The sequence below is a fragment of the Lissotriton helveticus genome, chromosome 2_1, assembly GCF_964261635.1.
Source record: "Lissotriton helveticus chromosome 2_1, aLisHel1.1, whole genome shotgun sequence".
NCBI classification, from domain to species: domain Eukaryota; kingdom Metazoa; phylum Chordata; class Amphibia; order Caudata; family Salamandridae; genus Lissotriton; species Lissotriton helveticus.
Window position 1 is genome coordinate 898,724,408 of NC_136059.1, and position 16,225 is coordinate 898,740,632.

Below are 16,225 nucleotides of genomic sequence, written 5' to 3' on the forward strand. Positions count from 1 at the left end.
AAAGCCAAGCAACCCAGCAGCCGCTCTTGCTACAGCGTTGCTTTTAGCCAAAAGCTGGGGACCCCACGTGCCCTTTTCATCAAATATCACTCCTAAATAGGGAAAGGACAGAACTCTCCTGACCTCTTTCCCAGCACAGAAAAAAGATTTAGTCTTTTTTTTCCTACCTGCAGCTCCTGCTATCATGACATGGGATTTTTCTACATTAGTTTTCATGTCCAAAGAGGACATAAACTCCCCAAATGATAAAAGGAGTTTATTTAATGCCACTCCGGAGCGAGCTAAGAGGACAGCATCATCCGCGTACAGGAGGACAGGTATCTTTATCTCACCTGCACGCGGGATGTCAGTATGGGAATCTGCCAGAACTGCCTCGAGCTCATTTATATAAAGAGTAAAGAGGAGGGGGGCAAGGATACATCCTTGCCTAACCCCCCTCTCTGACTTAAAGTGAAAGGTGCATCTTCCTTCTCTAGTCACCCTGACCGAGGTTTTAAGGTCTCTGTGTAGCTCCGCCAGATACCTCACCAAAGGGGCATCAATGCCCATGGACAGAAGGACCCCCCACAGCTTAGCTCTGTTAACCAGGTCAAAAGCTGAGGAGAGGTCCATAAAGGCCATGTACAGAGAGCCCCCCTTGGCAATAACATATTTATTTATGATCAGCTCTAGATTTAAACACTGATCTAAAGTTCCTCTTTTAGCTCTAAAACCATATTGTGCATTTGACAGGGCACCCTTCCCTTCTAAAAGCTGATTCAGTCTTGCTAAAAGGACTCTCCCTAGGATTTTAACACTAGAATCAATAAGAGAGATTGGCCTATAACAGGCCGGGTCTGTCCTTTGTCCCTTTTTAAAAATCGGTATTATGGTAGACTTAGACCAGCTAAAAAATAAAATTTCTTGTGGCATTAAAAATATTAGTGAGAATTTTGGTGCTTACTTCAGGGGCACTCTTAAAGAAATCTGCGGGAACCCCATCGGGGCCCGGTGCCTTTTTCGAATGTGTGTCATTGATGGCTTTTTTTACCTCATCAGTGCTAAAAGGTGGGATAGTAACTGCTGCTTGTGTAAACTGCATTTCAGAACCTGAAATGTTATCAGGGCAGCTATAGATGTTACTGAAATGTGTAACCCACTGTTCATCGGGTATGGTGCAATCTGCTCTCTTTTTCTCTATACCCACAAAAAAAGGGTGGTTTATTATCGCCCAAAATCTAGAGCTATCCCTCTGTGTGTCGGGCGACAATAGATCGTTCCAGGCCTCGTTTTTGATTTCAGATTTCCTCGTCCTGATAGCATTATTATATTTTTTTCTCAATGATGCTATCAGTTCTTTTTCTCTTGGTTTGTTTTTTAGAGCCTTTAGGAGGATCGAATGAGCCTTGGAACAATTTGAATCGAACCACTTTGGGCCCCTGTTTGTATGAGGCTTGTTCTTTACAGTCAAGTCTATATTGAGCTGATTGCAAATGACGCTAAAAGCTTCTATCAAGGTGGTAACAAGGTGGTAACAGAGTTATTATTATCCAAACAGATTGCAACCTCCATCTCTACTTTAGCCAGGGAATCCTGTATAAAGGTAATTGGGGTTACTTGGTCCCATTTCAGTCTGCGGTTCTGATCTCCCAGCACTAGGTCAGTCACACATAAAGCTTCAAATTCTCTTTTCCCTAAAACTCCCTGAGATGCAATCTCTAAAATTATTGGGTTGTGATCACTAAAAACTGAAATTTCTACCTTGTACTTAAGCACATCAGGCAAAATACCGGACGATAAAAAAATATAATCCACAATTGTACCGGTATTATTACCCACATATGTTGGTAGCTTCAGACATGTGTTACTATTGTGAAACTCATAAAGATTAAAAGTTGCTAAGAATGATTCCAAAGCCTCTCCACGTGGTGAGTGTTCAAGTGCGGGATAGAGAGGTAAGGGGGGAAATCCTCATATTCCACACGGCAATCCATATTACATGGGTGAATATTACAGTCTCCCATGAGAATTACGTCAAAACCATGAACACTATTCTCACTGTGGGTGGACAAGAAATCCTCTAAAGCTACCAAATGCTCGTTCAAGATTTGACTGACAGGAGAATTATAAAAATTTACAAATAATATGGGCTATGAATTTTGTATGGTTAATTCAACCGCTAAAATATTTGTTGAGTTTGTTTTAATCTGTCTTGGTTTTCCTTGTATATCTAAGGAAATATATATAGCCAAGCCCCCCTTTGCCCTTCCGGAGCTGCTAGGTACTGCAGGTACAAAGAAATGAGAAAAGCCGTCTAAAACAAGTTTGTCGGACCTTTCCCAAGTTTCTTGAAAGGCAAGAACGTCGCTGGTTCTGACCATCTCCAACCAGTTCTTATCGTCGAATTTAGATCTGATTCCAGCGACGTTCCAGCTCAAAATTTTGCAGGCCCTGACGGCTATAGGTTTTGGATCTAAATGCCCAGAAATGTGCAATGGACTCTCATCATTTGTATCTTTTCTAAGAGAGAGTCAATCGTTTTGATCCATGAAGGACAATGGGGCGTAGCGATTGAATAATTGAAGGGGTTCTACGAAAGAATTTTGCTGCGGTAGAAGGGGGTAATGAGCCATTACATTATGTCTTGTGTCTTGCACCCTTCTAGAGTTAAAGTCCCAAGATCTATCCCACCCTGGTGCAGGAGTCCTTGAATGAGTGACATTTTGTTGCTCCCCATAAAAGAACTTCAGGGTCAGGGGGACAACAGTACCCTGTCTGCGTTGGGGAGGGAATAAGTTAGCAAGTATGTTAGGGAGTACATCTTGATTTGTGAGGCTCACTGTCACACAGTCCCCTTTAAACTTTTTCGGCCGATTTCCCAGCCAGGGGACCCTAGTTGCTGACTGAATTACGTTTGCCAGTTGATGTTTTCCCCCTGGGGCAAACCGCATATTACTAGTTAGCCAATGGAGAGCCTTACTTGTGAGGGAGGTGGGGCTTTCCACTGTTCCCCCTTCCAAGGGAGGGACATTTGCTAATACAAGAACCACTGGTGTAGCCTCAACTAAAAATTGTAGGGGGTCCGTGGGGTGAGCAATTACTGGGGGTAAACTTGTAAGTCTGTCCACCATATACTTGTACACCCGGCCTTCACACCATATACATAGGGGAGGAAGTAGGTTGCAGACACTGTCAATTCCGATTTAGTACATCGATAGCTGATACCCGGGGCAGTTCCACCTTGTCCTGTGGCTTGCTCAACGTGAGATCGCTACGATGTCATAAGCTCGATATTCACGACTTACTTGTGGATAGACAACTGGACCTGCTATTCCTCACAGAAACGTGGTTGGATGTTCACTCTGACCCTAACATCATTCAGGCATTACCAGAAGAATACCTGATGGTGAGACTGGACAGACCCGATGGCAGAGGAGGAGGTATAGCTATTGCATTTAAACAGCAGCTTGCCTGTCAATTGGAATTAGTCCATATGGCCGGAAGCGAGGCTGGTGTTTTTACCATAAAAATTAATGGGGGCACTACGGTGAAGGGTTATTTAATCTACCGTCCCCCAGGACCCCTGGCAAGGTTTAAAGGTAACCTACTAGAGTGCGTCACGGAGATAGCGTTGCGGAGAGATAAGTTTCTGCTACTCGGCGATCTTAATATGCATTTAGAGGATCTGTCGGACAAAGGAGCGATGGAGTTCCGTCAAGAACTTCAGGCCTTACAACTAGAGCTAAAGGGCCAGCTTCTAACACACCAGCATGGCCACTTGCTTGATCCAGTATTCGCGAACTGGGAGGAAGTCATAGCGGCTCTCCCCTTGCCCCTCCCCTGGACCGACCATTTCCTGGTACCATTTGAAATTCTTCTCCCTAAACATAAGGTGACAGACCCCACTCCCCTTAATCACCCCAGGCGCAAATGGGCCAGGTTCTCCCTGCCAGAGTTCAATGAGGCTCTTATTGCAGAGGGCCCCCCTGGAGGTGATGATGCGGATTCGGCAAATAAATTGCTTAATGACCGTATCACGGCTGCCCTGGACCGTACGGCCCCTCTAGGCCGGCCGAAGGAGGGCGGCCGTAAACAGGGAACGGCACCCTGGTTCAATGAGGAACTGCGTTGTGCTAAGAGGGATTGTAAGCGAGCAGAAAGGCAGTGGAGGGTAGCCTATGACAGCCAGGCGAGAGAGAGATATCTCGTCAATAGACGGGCATATCACAACCTAATCAGGAGAGCGAAAACTACCCACTATGCCGATAGGATCATGGGTGCAGAGAATTCAGTGAAAGAATTGTTCTGTGTTTATAAATCCCTGGCTGTCCCCAAGTCCTCGGCAGGATTAGAGGATTGTTCAGTTGTTGCCTGCAATCGCATTGCTGACTATTTTGGCGACAAAGTGTCCAAAATTTACTCAGCCTTTCCTGCCCAACCCTTGGCAGGGGGAGAGTTTGAAGCATCAGTAAGAGAGGCTGATGGACAAAATCTGCTGCTTAACTTCTCCACCCCACCAGTAGAAGACCTGAGCAAAATATGTAGATATGTGAAATCAGGCTCCCCACGGGACCCAGCATCACCTAAACGGCTGGGGGACAGCTTGACGACACTAGAACCATACATTAGGCATCTGTTGGATGTCTCCTTCAGGTCCAGCACTATGCCTAGGGAATGGAAACAAGCTGTGGTGCTCCCCCTCCGCAAGAAGCCTAATATCAGCTTCGAAAAGCTGGAGAATCTGCGTCCCATCTCTCTTCTACCCTACTTCTCTAAAGTGGAGGAGAAGGTGGCCAATTTGCAGTTAATGCAATTTGTGGAAGATACCAATCTTCTACATCCCACCCAGTTTGGGTTCCGGCCTCGACACTCGACGGAGTCAGCGCTCCTCATGGCATCCGAAACCATCAGGCAGGGTACCAACGAGGGCCATACTATGGCCTTGATCGTTCTGGACCTTAGCGCTGCGTTCGACACTGTAGCACATTCCATCTTGCTACAGTGTCTGAACAAAGGAGGGGTAGGAGGTGCAGCGCTAAAATGGATCCAGTCGTTTCTATCTGGCCGAGGTTTCCAAGTCAGGCAGGGCGACTGCTACTCCGAGCGAGTAGCCTTGGACCAGGGGGTGCCGCAGGGCTCGTCCCTGAGTCCAACTCTTTTCAATCTGTACGTTGCCCCGGTTGCCACCATAGTGGAGAGTCACGGTTTGCGCATGGTGTCGTACGCCGACGACACGCAGCTGGTCATCTCCCTATCGCGTGCACCCGGTCTTGCGGCAGACATCTTCAGAGCATGCATGCAAGACCTAGCTGCCTGGATGTCTGCCAACTGCCTTAAGCTCAACGGAGGCAAGACTGAGGTGCTGGTGGTGGGGGGAGACCGAGCGGCTTGGACGTCGGCGTGGTGGCTACCTTACCTGGGACCAGCACCAATTCCCTGCCAGGAGGCGAGGAATCTAGGTGTCTGGTTCGATTCCAACCTAACTTTCGGACCCCAGGTCAATCGGGTGGTTGGTACCTGTTTCGGGATCCTCAAGACCCTCAGGAAGGTTCTGGAGCTCCTTCCTATCAAAGCCCGCCAAATACTAGTGCATGCACTAGTCACGTCCAAGATGGACTATGGCAACCTGCTCTACCTGGGGACTCTTGAGAAGAATCTGAGCCGCCTGCAGGTTTTACAAAATGCCGCAGCCCGGTTGGTTCTCAGACTGCCCAGAAGATCAGCTTCTAAAGCCGCGCTCCAGGCCCTGCACTGGCTTCCGGTGAGAAGCAGGGTGGAATTTAAAGCATTATGCACCTGTCATCAGATCGTCAACGGCAGGGCACCTCTTCCCCTACAGGGTCTGCTGACCCAATACGAGCCCTCTCGTTCCCTCAGATCCTCTGGCTCGGGGCGCCTGTCCATTCCTAAGGTGTCCAAAGCAAGGATGGGCGGCAGATCCTTCAGGTATCTGGCTGCATCTAGCTGGAACAAACTTCCTGTGGCGTTGCGCCTGGAACCCTCAGAGCCCATTTTGAGCTAAAAACATTTCTATATGCCCGGTAGTGGGTTCCCACCTTAGTACCTTCTCCTGCTAGCGCTCGCATCATAGCGCGGGGACACGCCGTTGTGCGTCACCAAGCACTTTACAAGACCCCCTATTATTATTATTGAGTTCCCTCTGGACCCCATATAGATAATTGACCCAACTGCCCGAGCCTAATACCCTTGCTGTTAAGGACTATTTTAAGTCACAGCTTTTCCTCTCAAATTTGGAATTGCCCTCTGGGTGATAGGGGTGGAGTATTGCAAGGTTACACCCAAACATCCCATGGCATCTTTTTAAGCCTGAGAGCTAAGTGCCTGACCCTGGTCGGAATGTAGTGTGTCATTTGCGTATATCCCGATGAAGACTTACAAATCCTTAATAACAGTTTGGGTGTCAGCCGACTGCTGTGGCCAAATCGACTGGAATCTGGAGCATGAATCCTCTGTCACCAAGATGTACTTGCAAGCCCCGTCTGAGTGTAAAGGGCAGCAGTGATCCAAATAGACAACTGCCAGAGGCTTGTTGGAAATCAGTAGAGGTGTCTGTGGAGGATGTGCTATGGTGGTACCCTTCATCTGCTGGCAGGTGTCACATTTAAGGATGTAGTCCTTGGTCTGCTTAGTTAGACTAGGCCACCAATGGTGATGCTTCACTGATAAAATTGCAGCAGTAACCCCTGTGTGTGCTGAACCCAGACCCTCATGTGCAACTAGTGTTAACCCCAATCTGCGATCAGAGTTTGGTATAACTCTATCCACCCACTCCTGGAATCTGAGCATCTAACTTGCAGGATTACTTGAGTAGAAAACCTTTCGGTAGGTGTGTGTCATTGTGAGCAGCATAGAACACCACCATGATATCTCTGTCTAATCTTGTACTAGACAGAGTGATTGCAGCAATAGCAGCAGTGTGAACTGTTGCCTTAGTGGCTTCATCAGCCATGGAATTCCCTGCACCGTGAAGGCCAACACATTGATGACTCAATGTGTGAATAACATGCTTGATTGTGCAACCCTTGGAATCTCGAACTCTATTCTGGCCCCAGTAGTGGAGATATTCATTAAATGACTGTATTTTGTAGTGCCATTATCAGGGCTTTGAGTTCTGCCAGTTGCACTGTACAGTCCCCTAGGGACTGCATGTGTGTTTTTTCAGGATGGAACTTTCCATCGTGCATGCGCCCCTTTATGATTGCACATGATGCAGAATATTGGTGTCTTGTCCCTATGACAGGCTGAGCAGACCCATTGGTGTAGATTATGTGATCATATCGATCAAGAGGCTTTATTTCATTTGGCAGAGAATATTCTTGTTTGTACTGCAATAATGCTTCTGTTTGTAATGTAGAATCAAATGTGTAGTCTACATCTGTTGCAGTGAGAGCATTAGCCCATTGAATCCATTGTGGATGTAATGCTTTGGAATTTGGAACGCACACTTTTGTAAGAGCCTCTAAGGTCGGTTCCGGGGTAACCACAGTTATGGATTTCCCTGGTGCTAGTGCTTTGCTAAAGCTTCTATCTGAACTTCCTGGATGGTAGCAAGAGGTGCGCGATGGCTACCCAGGAGTCCACACGGCCTACAGTTGAGAATCGGCCACATAATGTGGTTTGATCAGAGAAATACACACACCTTTCGTCACGCCCGCCAGCAAGAGGTAGAAGAATGACAGTTCTGATAACTTCGACAGCCACAACAGGTACAGGTGCTCCGTAAGATGGCCTGAATTGTTTCTTCTCCACAATTTTTATCTCTGACCAGATTCCCGATCTTTGGGACCCAGCCAGGTCTTGCAGTTACAACCTTCACCTTCCCAGTGGCAGTGATTTTTACTTGGACGTTGCTTTGTGCAGCCGAGAATTCATTGAGTTCCTGTAAAACAACCAAATGTCCATTGATGTCAAATGGTGTTTCCACTGCCACTGTGCTGATATTATCGAGGTCTGGTGCCCACATTATCACACCAAACAGGATTTCATATGGAGTACAACCACCCAGGGATTTTTTTGGCATGTTATTTAGTGCCCTCTGGACCCCATGTAGATAATTGACCCAACTGCGACCCGAGCCCAATACCCTTGCTGTTAAGGACTGTTTTAAGTCACAGCTTTTCCTCTCAACTTTGGAATTCCCCTCTGGATGATAGGGGGTGGAGTATCGCAAGGTCACACCCAAACATCCCATGGCTTCTTTTTAAGCCTGAGAGCTAAGTGCCTGACCCTGGTCGGAATGTAGTGTGTCATTTGCGTATATCCAGATGAAGACTTGCAAATTCCTAATCACAGTTCGGGTGTCGGCTGACTGCTGTGGCCAAATCGACTGGAATCTGGAGCATGAATCCTCTGTCACCAAGATGTACTTGCAAAAGCCCCGTCTGAGTGTAAAGGGCAGCAGTGATCCAAATAGACAACTGCCAGAGGCTTGTTGGAAATCAGTATAGGTGTCTGTGGAGGATGTGCTATGGTGGTACCCTTCATCTGCTGGCAGGTGTCACATTTAAGGATGAAGTCCTTGGTTTGTTTAGTTAGACTAGGCCACCAATAGTGATGCTTCACTGATAAAATTGTAGCAGTAACCCCTGTGTGTGCTGAACCCAGACCCTCATGTGCAACTAGTATTAACCCCAATCTGCGATCAGTGTTTGGTATAACTCTATCCACCCACTCCTTGAATCTGAGCATCTAACTTGCAGGATTACTTGAGTAGGAAACCTTTCGGTAGGTGTGTGTCATTGTGGGCAGCATAGAACGCCACCATGATATCTCTGTCTAATCTTGTACTAGACAGAGTGATTGCAGCAATAGCAGCAGTGTGAACTGTTGCCTTAGTGGCTTCATCAGCCATGGAATTCCCTGCAACGTGAAGGCCAACACATTGATGACTCAATGTGTGAATAACATGCTTGATTGTGCAACCCTTGGAATCTCGAACTCTATTCTGGCCCCAGTAGTGGAGATATTCATTAAATGACTGGGCACAGTAATGAGAATCACACAATATAAGTTTGGGGAATTCATGATCTGTATTTTGTAGTGCCATTATCAGGGCTTTGAGTTGTGCCAGTTGCACTGTACAGTCCCCTAGGGACTGCATGTGTGTTTTTTCAGGATGGAACTTTCCATCGTGCATGCGCCCCTTTATGATTGCACATGATGCAGAATATTGGTGTCTTGTCCCTATGACAGGCTGAGCAGACCCATTGGTGTAGATTATGTGATCATATCGATCAAGAGGCTTTATTTCATTTGGCAGAGAATATTCTTGTTTGTACTGCAATAAGGTTTCTGTTTGTAATGTAGAATCAAATGTGTAGTCTACATCTGTTGCAGTGAGAGCATTCGCCCATTGAATCCATTGTGGATGTAATGCTTTGGAATTTGGAACGCACACTTTTGTAAGAGCCTCTAAGGTCGATTCCGGGGTAACCACAGTTATGGATTTCCCTGGTGCTAGTGCTCTGCTAAAGCTTCTATCTGAACTTCCTGGATGGTAGCAAGAGGAGCGCGATGGCTACCCAGGAGTCCACACGGCCTACAGTTGAGAATCGGCCACATAATGTGGTTTGATCAGAGAAATACACACACCTTTCGTCACGCCCGCCAGCAAGAGGTAGAAGAATGACAGTTCTGATAACTTCGACAGCCACAACAGGTACAGGCGCTCCGTAAGATGGCCTGAATTGTTTCTTCTCCACAATTTTTATCTCTGACCAGATCCCCGATCTATGGGACCCAGCCAGGTCTTGCAGTTACAACCTTCACCTTCCCAGTGGCAGTGATTTTTACTTGGACGTTGCTTTGTGCAGCCGAGAATTCATTGAGTTCCTGTAAAACAACCAAATGTCCATTGATGTCAAATAGTGTTTCCGCTGCCACTGTGCTGACATTATCGAGGTCTGGTGCCCACATTATCACACCAAACAGGATTTCATATGGAGTACAACCACCCAGGGATTTTCTTGGCATGTTATTTAGTGCCCACTGGACCCCATATAGATAATTGACCCAACTGCGACCCGAGCCCAATACCCTTGCTGTTAAGGACTGTTTTAAGTCACAGCTTTTCTTCTCAACTTTGGAATTCCCCTCTGGATGATAGGGGGTGGAGTATCGCAAGGTCACACCCAAACATCCCATGGCTTCTTTTTAAGCCTGAGAGCTAAGTGCCTGACCCTGGTCGGAATGTATTGTGTCATTTGCGTATATCCCGATGAAGACTTGCAAATTCTTAATAACAGTTCGGGTGTCGGCCGACTGCTGTGGCCAAATCGACTGGAATCTGGAGCATGAATCCTCTGTCACCAAGATGTACTTGCAAAAGCCCCGTCTGAGTGTAAAGGGCAGCAGTGATCCAAATAGACAACTGCCAGAGGCTTGTTGGAAATCAGTATAGGTGTCTGTGGAGGATGTGCTATGGTGGTACCCTTCATCTGCAGGCAGGTGTCACATTTAAGGATGAAGTCCTTGGTCTGTTTAGTTAGACTAGGCCACCAATAGTGATGCTTCACTGATAAAATTGTAGCATTAACCCCTGTGTGTGCTGAACCCAGACCCTCATGTGCAACTAGTATTAACCCCAATCTGCGATCAGTGTTTGGTATAACTCTATCCACCCACTCCTGGAATCTGAGCATCTAACTTGCAGGATTACTTGAGTAGAAAACCTTTCGGTAGGTGTGTGTCATTGTGGGCAGCATAGAACGCCACCATGATATCTCTGTCTAATCTTGTACTAGACAGAGTGATTGCAGCAATAGCAGCAGTGTGAACTGTTGCCTTAGTGGCTTCATCAGCCATGGAAATCACTGCAATGTGAAGGCCAGCACATTAATGACTCAATGTGTGAATAACCTGCTTGATTGTGCAACCCTTGGAATCTCGAAATCTATTCTGGCCCCAGTAGTAGAGATATTCATTAAGGACTGGGCACATATTCATTAAAGGACTGGGCACAGTACTGAGAATCACACAATATAAGTTTGGGGAATTCATGATCTGTATTTTGTAGTGCCATTATCAGGGCTTTGAGTTCTGCCAGTTGCACTGTACAGTCCCCTATGTGTATTTTTTCAAGATGGAAGTTTCCATCATGCATGTGCCCCTTTATGATTGCACATGCTGCAGAATATTGGTATCTTGTCCCTATGACAGGCTGAGCAGACCCATTGGTGTAGATTATGTGATCATATCGATCAAGAGGCTTTATTTCATTTGGCAGAGAATATTCTTGTTTGTACTGCAATAATGCTTATGTTTGTAATGTAGAATCAAATGTGTAGTCTACATCTGTTGCAGTGAGAGCATTAGCCCATTGAATCCATTGTGGATGTAATGCTTTGGCATTTGGAACGCACACTTTTGTAAGAGCTTCTAAGGTCGGTACAGGGGTAACCACAGTTATGAATTTCCCTGGTGCTAGTGCCCTGTCTCAAACTACAGCAGTCTGTACCGCTGTGAGAATGTTCTCAGTGGGTACAAAATGCATTTCAGCGTTTCTGTACAAATGTGATTTGTAGGAAATGTGTACTGTATCACCTTGGTTGAATGTGATGTATGTATACCAGTTGGTCCAGCAACTACACAGATCACCAGGTTGAACGTGTTTACGCGTGTGTAAATGTTTGAAAGCTATCATGTCAGCTTGTACGGAAAGTAAAATGTTTGTATGCTCCTGTGTCCAATGGTTGATTGAAAAATCAGGTCTAAATAAATGGTAGAAGAGTTTAACCCATTCTGTGTAATCCAAAATGTATACTGATGTGTTGGAACGAGTACAAAATTCTCTTGTTCACTGGAGTCAAATCCAATTTATTTTGTAATGCTTCGTGACAAGGGAAGAACATTTATAGCGAAAATGTGTTTTGCCTTCTCACATTGGCCATCCGGCCTGGGGCTTCCTCAGGGCGTAGGGAATCTATTTCTGAGATAGGGGATTGGTCCTTTCCAGTGGCCCGTGAAGCGCCAGTATTATAGGGCGATGTGAGTAAACTGCGGTAATCCGTAGCGGTCCGTCGGCAAAATCCAAAATGTATGTGCTGTTAAAAAAAAATTAAAAATACTAAATGGATTGTAGCCTTTACAGAGCTGTTGGATTTTGGAGCAATGCACATTTTCTAACAAATTTGCCACCAGGCTTTTGCCCTCACTTGACAATTAGTATCCAAAAAATAGGACATTGAGATGGAGAATTTTTTATTTTTTTAAATAAAATTTGTAGCCTAGGTGAGCAAACTATAGAATTATACGGTCTACTCTATCCAAGAGTTTCATTAATTCATCGTCCAGCAGATAGATATGCTCTACATATGACAACACTTCCTCATCAAAATTTGACGTAATTTTGACAATCTGTCTGTAACAGCCCATGTCTATTCTTATACCCTTGAGGTAAATGGCAAAATTGTCCCTGGTACCCTAGCACGATAAATGCTGTCAAATACCTGCTTTCAGGTACTATATTCCGGCAGAAAACCTCATTTGAGATATTTAGTGTTTTTTCGTATTTCCTCACTTTGTGCATTTTGTACTGGGAATGTGCGAGTAGATGTTTTTAAATGCCAGCAGTCTAAAACTAGACAGTATCAATTGTCCAGTTTCATTACAGGAAATACAGGGTTATTCATTGATGAGGTGCAATTTTCTATTACACCGTGGTATTCAAGTTGTTCTAGAATTTCCCTAACTTGTTTTTTTAGCTTCATGTTTTATTGGGTATTGTCTCTGGGGTTGAGGAATTGATTTTAATGGGATCTTGTGATGAGGTGAGTCATCATCTCACCCAGCATGATTATGGTATAATGAAGGCGCTAGAGCTAAAGCTCACTCCTTGGCGTTTTAATGCTGGTAAAATTACTGTTTCCCTCTTTGGGCATTCCATTAGGAACTGAGGTGGACAGTTCTTTTTCAGCCAAAAGAATATTGCAACAATATGTCAGGTTCTCCCAAAAGAGATTCTTGATGTTCCTTGGTATATCCCGATCCAAATGGAGTGTATTTTCATATAAATGATGGGTAACACTTACCCTTGTATCAGGTGTTTCTGCTGTGATATAATCTGAAAGTGCTAGTACCGCCAGATAATCCATCGGGTTCCATCGAGTTATTGATACTTCTGCTCTACTGCCCAGCATCATTACCTCCCATTCCCTTGTCAGAGGTAGAGTCCTCAGTAGCCTGGGCATGTCTTATTTCAATCACAGCTACTTTGTTCTTTTTGAATTGAGGTTTAGTATTCTTTGGTTTATCTTCTTTTTTAATGAGGTAGTCTGATGAGCGCTGTGCTTCCTTCTTTAGTTACATGCTCTTCTGATCTGTACTTTGAGTGTTCACCTCTCTCTTGAACATGCATCGGATGAGTACTGAAAGGACAAGAGGAACGTGCATCAGTATACTGATACCTGTCAGGCTTTCTAATGGTATCACGGTTTCCCAGATTAAATATCTTTTCAGTGGTTTCCTGTTGAGGAGCTCCACCCCGTGATTGTGTTTTGTTTTTATCTTTTTGTTTATTGTCCCATTTCATCTTTGAAGAATCAGGTGTTTGCTAAGAGTAATTCTTTCCAGAATTACTCTTTAGTTGTGGTTTCCCATGTCTGGCTCCCAAATTATCTCTAACTAGCAAACATTTTAGGCAATTCCTGCTCCTCCTGAGCAGGAGAGAACTCACTCAGGCATTGGTGTATAGCTAATCCTGATGCTAACCCCTTTATGTGATTTAACATAATGACTGATACTGTGGCAAAATTGCCCATCAGTTTCATCCCCAAGTCCAGCCCAGGTGCTGCTCGACTCATTCTGTATCTGCAGACAAGACAGCCAGTGAAGAGGTACCATGTGTCCTGGTGTAGACGGCAGTGAAAACTGTACCCCAAGTGGCTCAATCTTCCACTGGGGGAGCCATCCCCCTTGGCAAGCAAACAGTCAATATTCTGTGTTTCTCCTGCGGGCCCGAATGGGGAAAAAATGCTTCAAGGTGGCTATTTTTTTGTGCTATCCAGAACGTAATTTGCTCCTGACTGGTGGGAATCTTTCCCATAAAGGCATTCAGTGTTTTTGGGCTGATATATTTATCGTGGTGAGCTTCAGCTAGGTCTACCAGTGCTAGGGGGTTGCCCTTCTCTGCACAAAGTCCTTAGACCAATAGGAAGAAGTTGGCATGGAAACTGCAATACAAAACAAAGTATATTATTAACCTCAAGAGGTACATTCACACAACACTCTTCGGTAGTGTATGAAGTAGCACACCGAACAGTAGGAACATGGACCTTTTATACCCACACAGGGGCTCAAAAGAAGGCGGTAACAGAAAGAAGGTTTTAGGTACATATAAGGTCATACAGAAAATGCACAATCAACAAGTGGGAGGAGCTAACAGTTGCTAAAACTAGTAAACACATCCTGATAGTTATAGACTAATGGCAGCTGCATAGACAGCTGCAAGCTCAATTGAGCATGTGCAAAGAAGAAAAGGCTAAATATACCTTGTCACCAGGCAGAGTACAAGAGCAGACGACAGAAAGGTAGGACAGAACACATGGTGAGCACGTGGTAGCAAATGGCATACAAAATGACTGCCAAATCCAAGATGGCCTCAGCTAGATGCTAACCCCGATCGCTGCCAAATTACAACTGACGACCCTTTTAGCATTAGCTGAAGACATTCGTTCATTTGGGGTAATCTAAATATGCATCCTGTATATTAATTTGCATAATTTCAGTAATTTCTTTATTCAACATTTGTTGGGCTTTTATTTCTGCAACATTTCGCTTAGCAGGTGTACAAGCAGTAATGCACATAGAGCAAAGCATGGGACCACATTGTATACATACACAGCATGTAAATAGTATCACCAGTAGTATAAATAGAATAGTTAGTAGCCTCCAACCCCAAGTGATAAATAGTGTCCAGAACCAGCTCGAGAAAGTCCAGGTACCAGTCTCTGGGTGAATCTCTCCAGCAATTTTATTCAGTTTTGATATTGCATCATATACTGAAGGTGAGTGATCCGGAATGTAAACACAACAGCTGCTGCCGATGATGCGACATGCACCACCTTGATCAGCTAGAACCACGTCGAGAACGATACGATTTTGTAGTGCTACAATCCTTGCAACTTGCAGCTCCTCTGTAATGTTCCCAAGTGCCATAGCTGTCTGATTGGTAACAGCTTCCACAACACGAATCAATCGCCTTATCACCCTATTGTTCAATGCAGCACCCACAAAGAAAAACAAGCCCAAATTAAAGTCGACATATTGTTGCAAAGTGGTGTCAGTCTAATCAACCTCATCTGTACTTATTGTTCTTTTGTATCTGTTCTTAGAGATATCATTATATAGCTTGAAATCACGGTGATACGATGGAGGTGCCAGGAACACAGGGGGTAACAGAAAGGATGCATAACATAATCCGGACCATCCAATTTGGAGTTGTAAATATCCCTTATTATCACATACAAAATATGTATTATGTGACGATGTGAAACTACTATTATTGGCACCTTCAATAGTTAATGTCAGAGTAAACTCACTCCTTCCCACTGGAATCTTCCCAACACTTTCTATACATAAATCTGCTTTGACTCTTGTCACAGAAATTACAAATGGTCCATTGTTCTTTATAGTTCTTGTGTTCCTGAAAACATATGGTACAGAAATATTGTCCGATCGATACTCTTCCCATTCCCATTTAGTTCCTTTAGCTTGAGGGTAACCATCTTCATCAGGGTAACAAACTTTATTAAGATGATAGTTAATCCTTCCAACTGCCGCTTTCTTTGAAGCAATCAGAAGCGCAAACCAAGCTTGACAAGAACCATTGTGCGAGAAAGGAAGAGGAATAAAAGGTGTTCCCCCTTTCTTCTGGTGAGCAGGTATCATCCCACACACCCAACAGTCGGTGGTATTTGTGGCATTATGCGTGTGATGCAACATCTGAATAAATGTGTATTTAGGTAGGATTGTCGATGCTTCTGCTCATGGTAGGGAAGCGTAAAGTAATGATGCTCAACTGGACAGGAGTAGTGGCAATCAGCAATTGTCGAGCTGGAGCCACTTTCTCTACGAACCAAGTTATTACTGCTATAGCCACCTTAGCAAGAACAAACCCTACAGCACAAATGATCCTTTTGTTATTCATTTTAGCAACAGCAACAGTTGATCTCTCTGCAGACATAATTTGTCCATTGTTGAAGGCAATCATTTGAGTTCTAAAGACCCG